The 10,838-nt window shown below is 44.0% G+C and overlaps 1 long non-coding RNA gene across 1 annotated transcript; it reads left to right on the top strand.

Annotated features, from left to right (window-relative positions):
* The first annotated feature begins 363 nt into the window (after nt 1-363).
* Nucleotides 364-8,759, top strand: LOC137096034 (uncharacterized). Its single transcript, XR_010909145.1, has 3 exons — nt 364-785; nt 6,750-6,809; nt 7,238-8,759. It is a non-coding gene; the product is annotated as an uncharacterized lncRNA (long non-coding RNA).
* Nucleotides 8,760-10,838: the final 2,079 nt, after the last annotated feature.

Raw genomic sequence — 10,838 nt, 5'->3', positions numbered from 1 at the left:
TATTTGTTTGTATGCAAAATAATATCACTCAACTTAGTTGACAAGCTGGAATGTGTCCAGAGGAGGGCAACTAAAATGATAAAGGGTCTGGAGAACAAGCCCTATGAGGAGTGGCTTAAGGAGCTGGGCATGTTTAGCCTGAAGAAGAGAAGGTTTACAGGAGATATGATAGCCATATATAAATATGTGAGGGGAAGCCACAGGGAGGAGGGAGCCAGCTTGTTTTCTCCTTCCTTGGAGACTAGAACGCGGAACAATGGCTTCAAACTACAAGAGATGAGATTCCATCTGAACATTAGGAAGAACTTCTTGACTGTGAGAGCCGTTCAGCAGTGGAACTCTCTGCCCCAGAGTGTGGTGGAGGCTCCTTCTTTGGAAGCTTTTAAACAGAGGCTGGATGGCCATTTGTCAGGGGTGATTTGAATGCAATATTCCTGCTTCTTGGCAGGGGGTTGGACTGGATGGCCCATGAGGTCTCTTCCAACTCTTTGATTCTATGAATCTAGTGTTGTTCAAAATACATTGACTACAGAAAGAAAAATAAGTTCAGTTTGAATTATGTATGGGACTGGGGAAAACTCCTTGAGCATGCATTGCTAAAAAAAAAAAGTATGAAGATTCATTGGGTTGCCATAAAGGCTCATGCATTTTTAAACAAAGCGTGAACCGGCACTCTTGGGGACCGCCTCGGAAACCTCAGAGCGTGGAGAGCGGGGACATTTGCATACAGCCCATGAGCCACCGCGTGAGGACTTCTGACTCGATTTGACAGGGGGAATCGTAAGGTAAGTACTTGAAAAAATAAATTACCTTTTAAAGTGTTCCGACTCTGATTGTGTGTTAGGAGCAAAGAATACTACTGGAGTGGAAGTTTAAGTATACATCATGACGTGAAAGAAGGACGCTGGATCCTTGGTATGTGTCAGAAACGTAAGGAGAACTAGTTGCCAGTGTGATCGCTCTAGGTCTGATCGATTAGGTCATGACCCTTTCCTCCAACACCACAGCTTAGCGGTCCAAAAACAATTTTTTGGAGGCCTGCCGTCGGGCCGACAATGTAGTAGAATAACGATAGATGCAGTCCTAGCTTGAGTAATATGCAGTTCCTAAATGAGGTAATCACAGTTTGCTGCTGTGTTGTGGTATTTCTAAGAAAAAACTAATTGTCCTTTTGTTTGTTATGCATACCTGCGTTAGAAAACGCATAAAGATGTGGGTGAACTACAATTTCCAAAAATCTTGGGTCAAGTCTCCCCAAACTATGCCATATTCGCAGTTGGCCATCTTGGGTCTGTGTTTGGCCAGACCAGCCGTCAGCTGGGTTCAGTGTTCTCAGGGTGTGGGTGAACTATAACTCCCTGATGCCAATGTCAATCACCCCCAAATGGTACCTGTATTCTCAGTTGTCCATGTTGGTCTGTGTGCCAACTTTGGTCTAGATAAGTTGATGACTGGGTTCAGTGCTTTCTTGATGCATGTGAACCTTGGGAAGACTGATCTGGCCACGGTGGTCCACGCTCTGGTTACATCCCAAATAGACTACTGCAACACGCTCTACGTGGGGTTGCCTTTGAAGACTGTTCAGAAACTTCAGCTGGTCCAATGTGCAGCAGCCAGGTTACTAACTGGAGCGACATACAGGGAGCACACCACCCCTCTGTTGTGCCCGCTCCACTGGCTGCCAGTCCACTTCCAAGCATAATTCAAAGTGTTGATCTTGGCCTATAAAGCCCTAAATGGTTCCGGCCCAGCTTACCTGTCCGAATGTATCTCCCTCTACGTTCCGCCTTGTAGTTTAAGATCGTCCAGGGAGGCCCTGCTCTTGGTCCACCAGCCTCACAAGACAAGGGACAGGGCCTTCTCGGCGGTGGCTCCACACCTGTGGAACTCACTCCCCAGCAAGAGCAGGTCGGCTTCTTCCCTCTTTTCTTTTAGGAAGGAGGTTAAATCATGGCTCTTGGACCAGGCCTTTGAACAGCAAGCATGACAGCACCATGGATGTTGAACCAGACTGAAATTGGCTATATGATCAATGACAATGTTTTTAACGTGTTTTTAACTTAATGTTTTATTTACTATTGTCGAAGGCTTTCATGGCTGGAATCACTAGGTTCTTGTGGGTTTTTTTTTGAGCTATAGGGCCATGTTCTAGAGGCATTTCTCCTGACGTTTCGCCTGCATTTCTACCGTATACCATGCAGCTGTGGACAAGTCTACATAGGGACCACCAAACGCAGCATTGCCCAAACACGAATCAAGGAACATGAAAGGCACTGCAGACTACTTCAACCAGAGAAGTCAGCCATAGCAGAGCACCTGATGAACCAGCCTGGACACAGCATATGATTTGAGAACACAGAAATGCTGGACCACTCGCACAACCACCATGTCAGACTACACAGAGAAGCCATTGAAATCCACAAGCATGTGGACAATTTCAACAGAAAGGAAGAGACCCTGAAAATGAACAAAATCTGGCTACCAATATTAAAAAACTCTAAAATTACTACAGCAAAACAGCAGAGAGGAAACAACCAGGCACATCTTAACACCTTTCAACAAAAGATTTTCCCAGGCTCAGCCAGGCCTTCAAATGCTAATGAAGGTGGTCAGTTGAAACTGTTTTAAACTGTTGCTATTTATATTTGTATTATATTGAGGCTTCGAATTGTGGCCGGTTTGTAAGCCATCCTGAGTCCCTCCTCAGGGGTTGAGAAGGGCGGGATAGAAATATTGGAAATGAAGAAATAAATAAATAACTATAACTCCCATATGCCAAGAGCAATCACCCTACACTCCGCCTGTAGACACAGTTGGCCATTTGGGGTCTGTGTGCCAAGTTTGGTCCAGATAGGTTGATGGCTGGGTTCAATGTTCTGTGAATAAGGGTGAACTACAAGTTCTGGATTCCCAGGACAATGACCCCCAAACCCTGCCAATATTCACAGTTGGTCATGTTGGGTCTGTGTCCCAAGTGTGGTCAAGATCCGTCGTCAACTGCATTCAGTGCTCTCTAACTATAACTTCTAGATCCAAGGTCATTCACCCCCAAACCCCTTCTGTATGCATAGTTGGCCATGTTGGGTCTATGTGCCAAGTTAATTTCAGGTTCATCGTTGGATGAACCAGGACAGTAAAGAACAACACTCAGAAAACAGAGGAATTCCAGACAGGAAACAATCAGGGCCAGCTAACTCCTCCCAACAAAGGATTCCCACAGGCAAGAAGCAGCTAGGCTTTGAAGCTTCAAGGCCATTCAGTGCTAATTAAGGTGATCAATTGCAATATTCACACTTGCCTCAAACAGACAAGAGTTCTTCTTCCACCCTGGACATTATTCCACAGATATATAAACTCCACTTGCCTAGTTTCCAACATACCTACAACGTCTGAGGATGCCTGCCAAAGAGGCAGGTGAAATGTCAGGAGAGAATGCTTCTGGAACATGGCCACACAGCCCGGAAAACTCACAACAACCCAATGATACATTTAATGGGCCAGCCAAAAATGCAAAAAATACATTGTGTGGCTGAGTATGATCGCAGTGCAGCTGTGGACAAGTCTCCATAGGGACCACCAAACGCAGCAATGCCCTGACCCGAATCAAAGAGCATGAAAGGCACGGCAGACTCATTCAGCCAGAGAAGCCAGCTATAGCAGAGCACTTGATGAACCAACCTGGACACAGCATATTATCTGAGAACACAGAAATGCTGGACCACTCTCACAACCACCATGTCAGGCTACACAGAGATGCCATTGAAATCCACAAGCATATGAACAATTTAAACGAAGGGAGGAAAATCTAGTTTCCAGTATTAAAAAAAACACCAGAATGCAGACAGTAAATAAAGAACACCACTCAGATACAGGAGAACCCCAGGCAGCAAACAATCAAGTACCAGTTAACATCTCCCAAACAGAGGGTGCCTCCAGGCAACAAAAGCCAGGCTACTTCTATGCAGATTACCCTTACTGATTGACTGTGCTGTTCCATGGTTGCTCATGCGATTCAAGCTCGCCAATTGCAACATCCACACTTGCTTCAAACAGACAACAGATCTTTCTCCAACCCTGGACATTCCACAAATACACACACACATACACTCCACTTGCCTCATTGCCTGCAGAACCTCTGAAGATGCCAGTCACAGATGCAGGAGAGAATGCTACTGGAACATAGCCATACAGCCTGAAAAATTCACAGCAACCCAGCCTTTAGCTTTCTCTGTCAAAGTGTGCTGCTGCCACCTCAGTAAACTACAACACTCAGGATTCCATAACATTCGGCCATGGGCAGGAAAAAAGTAGGTGCAACCTATTGTTCTCTCAAATCTATTTGTTTCCATGTAAAATAATATCACAAAACCCAGTGTAGTTCAAAATATATTCGCTGCAGGGAAAAAAATGGTTCAGTGTTCCTGGCAGTTTGAATCATGTATGAGACTGGCAAGAGCTCCTTGAGCATCCCTTGCCAAAATAAAAAAGGCATGACAATTGGGTTGCCCATAAAGGCTTATATAACTACAAGAGAGGAGATTAATTGCAAGAGGGGAGATTAACTACAAGAGGGGAGATTCCATCTGAACATGAGGAAGAACTTCCTGACTGTGAGAGCCATTCAGCAGTGGAACTCTCTGCCCCGGAGTGTGGTGGAGGCTCCTTCTTTGGAAGCTTTTAAACAGAGGCTGGATGGCCATCTGTCAGGGGTGATTTGAATGCAATATTCCTGCTTCTTGGCAGGGGGTTGGACTTGATGGCCCAGGAGGTCTCTTCCAACTCTTTGATTCTATGATTCTATATACAGCATGAACCGGCACCTTTTGGGACCGCTCGGAAACCTCAGAGCGCGTCGACCGGATTCATTTGCATACAGCCCACGAGCCACCACGTGAGGATTTTCGACTCAATTTAACAGGGGGAATAATAAAGTAAGCACTTGAAAAAAATAGCTTTTTAAAGCGTGATGACTCTCTTTGTTTACTCGGAGCAATGAATACGATCAGAGCGGAAGCTTTGAGAATACATCATAATCTTAAAGAAGGTCACTTCGAGGTAGTCAGGCGGTCTGTGGTAGCTCAATGGTGATTATGTGGAAAAATGAATTTTTGGAGGCCTGCCGTTGGGCCAATAAAATAATGTAATGACAGGTTTATGTAAGAAAACGTGAGTAGGAGGTAGGTGAGTGAAGTTCTATGTTAAATAGCTAGCAATTGGATTTTAGGGGTTCTAGTTTAAAATTTGTATAAATAAAAATGTAATGTTCGTTTGTGGGATTAATATAACTCCAAAACCACTGGCCGAATTGCTGCCAAGTTTGGACACAAGACACCTAGAATCATAGAATCAAAGAGTTGGAAGAGATCTCATGGGCCATCCAGTCCAACCCCCCTGCCAAGAAGCAGGAATATTGCATTTAAATCACCCCTGACAGATAGCCATCCAGCCTCTAACCTACTAACCCAAGGAGTGACCATCACTCAAAAAATTATGATTTTGTCATTTGGGAGTTGTAGTTGCTGGGATTTATAGTTAACCTACAATCAAAGAGCATTCTGAACTCCACCAACGATGGAATTGAACCAAACTTAGCACATGGGACTCCCATGACCAACAGAAAACACTAAAAGGGGTTGATGGGCATTGACCTTGAGTTTGGGAGTTGTAAACATTGGTGGAGTTTGTGAAAAATAGACCTTGACATTGGGGAGTTGTGGTTGCTGGGATTTATAGTCCATCTACAATCAAAGAGTATTCTGAACTCCACCAATGATGGAATTGAACCAAACGTGGCATACAGAACTTGCATGACCAACAGAAAACACTAGAAGGGTTTGATGGGCATTGACCTTGAGTTTGGGAGTTGTAGTTCGCCTACATCCAGAGAGCACTGTGGGCTCAAACAATGATGGGTCTGGACCAAACTTAGCAGGGATACTCAATATGCCCAAATATGAACACAGATGGAGTTTGAGGGAAATAGACATTCACATTTGGGAGTTGTAGTTGCTGGGATTTATAGTTAACCTACAATCAAAGAGTATTTTGAACTCTACCAATGATGGAATTGAACCAAACTTCCCATACAGAACCTCCATGACCAACAGAAAATACTGGAGGGATTTGGGTGAACTGACAGTGATTTAGTGGAGATATAGTTCACCTACATCCAGAGAGCACTGTAAACTCAAAAGACTATGCCAAGGGGGTTCCTAAGCCCATCAGAAATGTGTGTTTTCTGATGGACTTTGGTGACCCCTCTGAAACCCCCTCGTGACCCCCCCAGAGGTCCTGACCCACAGGTTGAGAAACACTGCTCTAGGAAATGGTAGGCAAGGGTAGATAAGGATGGAGGGAAAGGCAGTGGGTGGGGCCATGCAAATTTGACACCAAGGGAGAGATAATGGAATCCTGGGATGTGGCTCATTGTAACCTGCTGTGTCCTTGGAGGGAAGGCTTTGATGGCTTCCCAGCAATGTGGATTAAAGCAGTATGTGATGGAAGCACGCTGTCTGTGTAAGTGGACACCCCTGTCACATACACCTATAGATTTTAACTTTTATTATGTGTATTAGTATTATATAATGTGTGTATTGTATGTATTGATAGATAGAATATAGAATATAATTATTATTTGTATAGATAGATTTTATTATGTGTATAGATTTAATTATATATTACTATTATTGCTATAATCATCATCATCTTCCTGCTTTTCTCCCACTATACCCTTCTCTCCTGACCTTCAGCAAAAAAACTTAAGACATGATTTTGGGACCAAGCTTTTGACAAGTCATTGGAGCAGCACAGTAAGTAACAATGAATCAAAGTAATTGACAAATGGAACGGCCTTGGATTATGATTTGAATGTAACAATGAATCAAAGTAATTGTAACAATGAATCAAAGTAATTGACAAATGGAATGGCCATGGATTATGATTTGCTTTTGACAAGTAATTGGAGCAGCGCAATAAGTAACCATGAATCAAAGTAATTGACAAATGGAACAGCCCTGGATTATGATTTGAATGGCATGATTTTAATTATTGTTTAATAATTTATGTTTTAATTTATTGGTTTTAACTCTGTTTATTTTAATATACGTGTGTATGGCATCAAATTGCTGTCTGTTGTAAGGCAGCCTTGAGTCCCCTCCAGGGTGAGAAAGGCTGGGTACAAATATGGTAAATAAATAATTCAGGAGATGAAAACTATTATTACTGTATTATTTTATAGGCCAGCATTTCCTCCTGATAATAGGACCCCTCAGTTAAATGCTGCTGTGGTTGTTTTCGGATTTGGAAAAACAAACAGAGAGCGAAAGGGAGAAATGTGCCAAGAGGAAGGCGTGCCAAGCAAACTCCTTTCAGGACTGCCATTCATATGGAAATCTCCATCCCTATGTGAATCCAGTGTAGGTTGGTTTTCACAGCCAGTCATTTACATATGGGTTCACAACCAAACTCTACCTCTGAAAGACAATCATATTCAGCCTGTAACGTTGTCAATTGTGTCACTCTTCACATACAGCCTGTTGCTCAGGAGCTACACCAGGCATACCAAGGACATAGGCAAGGAAAATGCATTTTATTATTGAATTCGCAACCAGAAATATCTCCCATCTGGAATAGATGATTCCTCTGCTTATTGGTCTCTTCCACCTTAAATAACAAAACCATAACATCTTTCTTGGGAATGTAATGGATGGTTGGTTAAAGTGTGCCATGGCTGCGTTGAGACACTATCCACATGCCAAAAGTCATAGGTTCAGACGCTCATATTAGAGGTGGAGCATCCCTTATCCAAAACACTTGGGGCAGGATTGGTTCCCCCAATCCCCCAAGTTTAGAATGCCCTTATTTGCTTATTATTATTATTATTATTATTATTATTATTATTATTACCATTTTAAAGTCAACCTCAAAAACATACACAGATAACTGGGAAGCCCTGGCCCTTGAGCACTCTAACTGGAGGTCAGCTGTATCCAGCAGTGCTGCAGAATTTGAAGAGCCACAAATGAAGGGCAGAAGGGAGAAATGTGCCAAGAGGAAGGCACGTCAAGCCAAACCTGACCAAGACCGCCTTCCATCTGGAAACCGATGTCCTCACTGCAAGAGAACATGCAGATCAAGAATAGGGCTCCACAGCCACCTACGAACCCACCGCCAAGACATCAGACTTGGAGGACTATCATCCTTGGGCTACGAGGGATCACCTAACATTGTATTTATTTATACTCCGAAAAGGAGAGGTAAAGGCAGCTTAACATAGAAACGTTAGTGCAGAATTTAAAATATATAAATATTAAAACAGAATTAAAGACAAAAAGGATTAAAAGATTCACAGTTAAAGCCACTGAAACATATTTGATGCATATTCAAAGCTAATGATGAGAAATCTTGGAGATGGGTCCCAGGTCCAGAGGAAAAATATCTCGTCTATTTCATATACACATGGTAATTTAATACAACATTTTAAAATAATCTTGTGTTCGGAACAACATTTGCATACTTTGACTCATCAGAAAGTAAAGGTGTCACTATCTCGGCCAGTCTTGTGAACAATTTTAGATTACAGAACATATACCATAGGGATCTTGAATATGAACCACTTGGCCTAAGAACCCTAAAAGCACCAGATTCAATCTAATCTTGGAAGCTCAGCAAGATCAGCCTTGATTAAACCTCCAGGTTCAGCTTCTGGTCCTATGCAGGCTATAGGGCAGCCGTGGGTGAACTTTGGCTCTCCAGGTGTTTTGGACTTCAACTCCTACATTTCTAATAGCCGGTAGGCTGTTACGAATTGTAGGAGTTGAAGTCCAAAACACCTGGCAGGTTCAAGTTCACCCATGCCTGCTATAGTATCAGTGTGAACCATTACCAATGGATCTGGACCAAGTTGTAGAATATAATAAAATTGTGTTACATGAGTATTATTTTGATTTTCCTTATAAAACATAGTGTCACACTTCAAAGACAATGTCATAGTAACCCTGCATAGGATATATTCCTGTTTCCATTTTATAAAAAATAAAATATTATAACTTTACTAGCTGTGCCCTGCCACGCGTTGCTGTGGCCTATAGTAAAACTTATCAAAGTTGAGGTAGATATCTGGACTATTATGTGTGTGCAGTGGCGGGGGGAATGATGGAGCCTGGGGTTGCGTGTGTGTGTGTGGCGGCGGGGGGAGTGGGGTTGTGTGTGTGTGTGCGGCGGCGGGGGGAGTGATGGAGCATGGGGTTGCGTGTGTGTGTGCGGTGGCGGGGGGAGCGATGGAGCATGGGGTTGCGTGTGTGTGTGCAGCGGCAGGGGAGTGGGGTTGCGTGTGTGTGGTGGCGGAGGGAGTGATGGAGCGTGGGGTTGCGAGTGTGTGTGTGCGGCGGCAGGGGAGTGATGTAGCGTGGGGTTGCATGTGTGTGTGTGCAGCAGCGGAGGGAATGATGGAGCCTGGGGTTGTGTGTGTGCGGCGGCGGGGGGAGTGGGGTTGCGTGTGTGTGTGTGCGGCGGCGGGGGGAGTGAGGTTGCGTGTGTGTGGCAGCGGAGGGGGTGATGGAGCGTGGGGTTGCGTGTGTGTGTGCAGCGGCGGGGGGAGTGATGGAGCGTGGGGTTGCATGTGTGTGCGGCGGCGGGGGGAGTGGGGTTGCATGTGTGTGTGTGGCGGCGTGGGGAGTGATTGAGCGTGGGGTTGCGTGTGTGTGTGCGGTGGCGGGGGGATTGATGGAGCGTGGGGTTGTGTGTGTGCATGCGGCAGGGTGTGTTTGTGTGCAGGAAGCGGCGCGGCGGGGCTTGGAGTGGGCATGGCTTCTGCAGAGGGAATGTTGGCCGGAAGGCTGTGTGCACACGCCAGGGAACTTGCGGCTGGGCACCAATGCGTATGCTCAGTTGTTTTGCCGTTTTGTGAGTGTGTTGTTGTGTTGTTTTTCATTTTGAGTAGATATGTTTGTACCTTGTGGGTTGTGTTATGGGCATGGGAATTTTGGTTAAGTTTCGTTGGGGGGTTGTGGAGTTTTGCTGTCCGGTTGAACCAACCTAACAGATTTATATATATAGATAATATGTGTGACAATAAAAAATATAATATAAAATAATTATAAAATAATATAAAATGTAATTATATAATAAAATACTCACTCTCTCTCTCTATATATATATATAATTTTTAAACATTTATTTCACATGTCAAGATTATAGTGGTAGAGAGGCAAGTAATAATAATAATAGTTGCAGAAGTGCCTTTGGAGGCTTCTCAGCACTTGGAACTAATGCCTGTTTATGGAGGCTGTCTGTATAAGTGGCCACCTCTGCTTCATTTATAGATTTATAGATGTATAGATATTTATATCAATTGTATGTGGAGTTCAGAGTGCTCTTCTTATATGCATGAACTATAACTCCCATCAGCCTCTGCCCCCCAAACCCAGACAATACTAAAAGTTCGTCATGATGAGTATGTGTGCCAAGTTTGGTTCAGCTCCATCATCGGTGTGATTTCACAGGGTTCTATGGATTTGGGTGAACTATAATTCCCAACATCAAGGATCAATTCCTCCCAAACCCTGCCAGTATTTTTTGTTGGTCATGGTGTGTGTGCGTGCGTGTGCATGGCAAGTTTGGTCCAGGTCCACTATTGGCGGGAGTCATAGGGCTCTCTGAAAGTATGTGGGTGAACTATAACTTCCATCCTGTTGGGCTGGGTCGATCCCCTCAAACTCCAACATTATTTTAAGCTGGTAATGTTGGCCACCCTGGAAATTGCATACAAACATACACAGAAACATATTTTTGCTTTTATTATAGACTAGCTTAGGTACCCAGTGATGCCTGAATTAGGC

Source organism: Anolis sagrei, chromosome 1, assembly GCF_037176765.1.
Source record: "Anolis sagrei isolate rAnoSag1 chromosome 1, rAnoSag1.mat, whole genome shotgun sequence".
In the NCBI taxonomy this organism is placed as follows: Eukaryota; Metazoa; Chordata; class Lepidosauria; order Squamata; family Dactyloidae; genus Anolis; species Anolis sagrei.
Note: the sequence above shows the minus strand (reverse complement) of the source record. Positions and strands in the feature narration are given on the sequence as shown.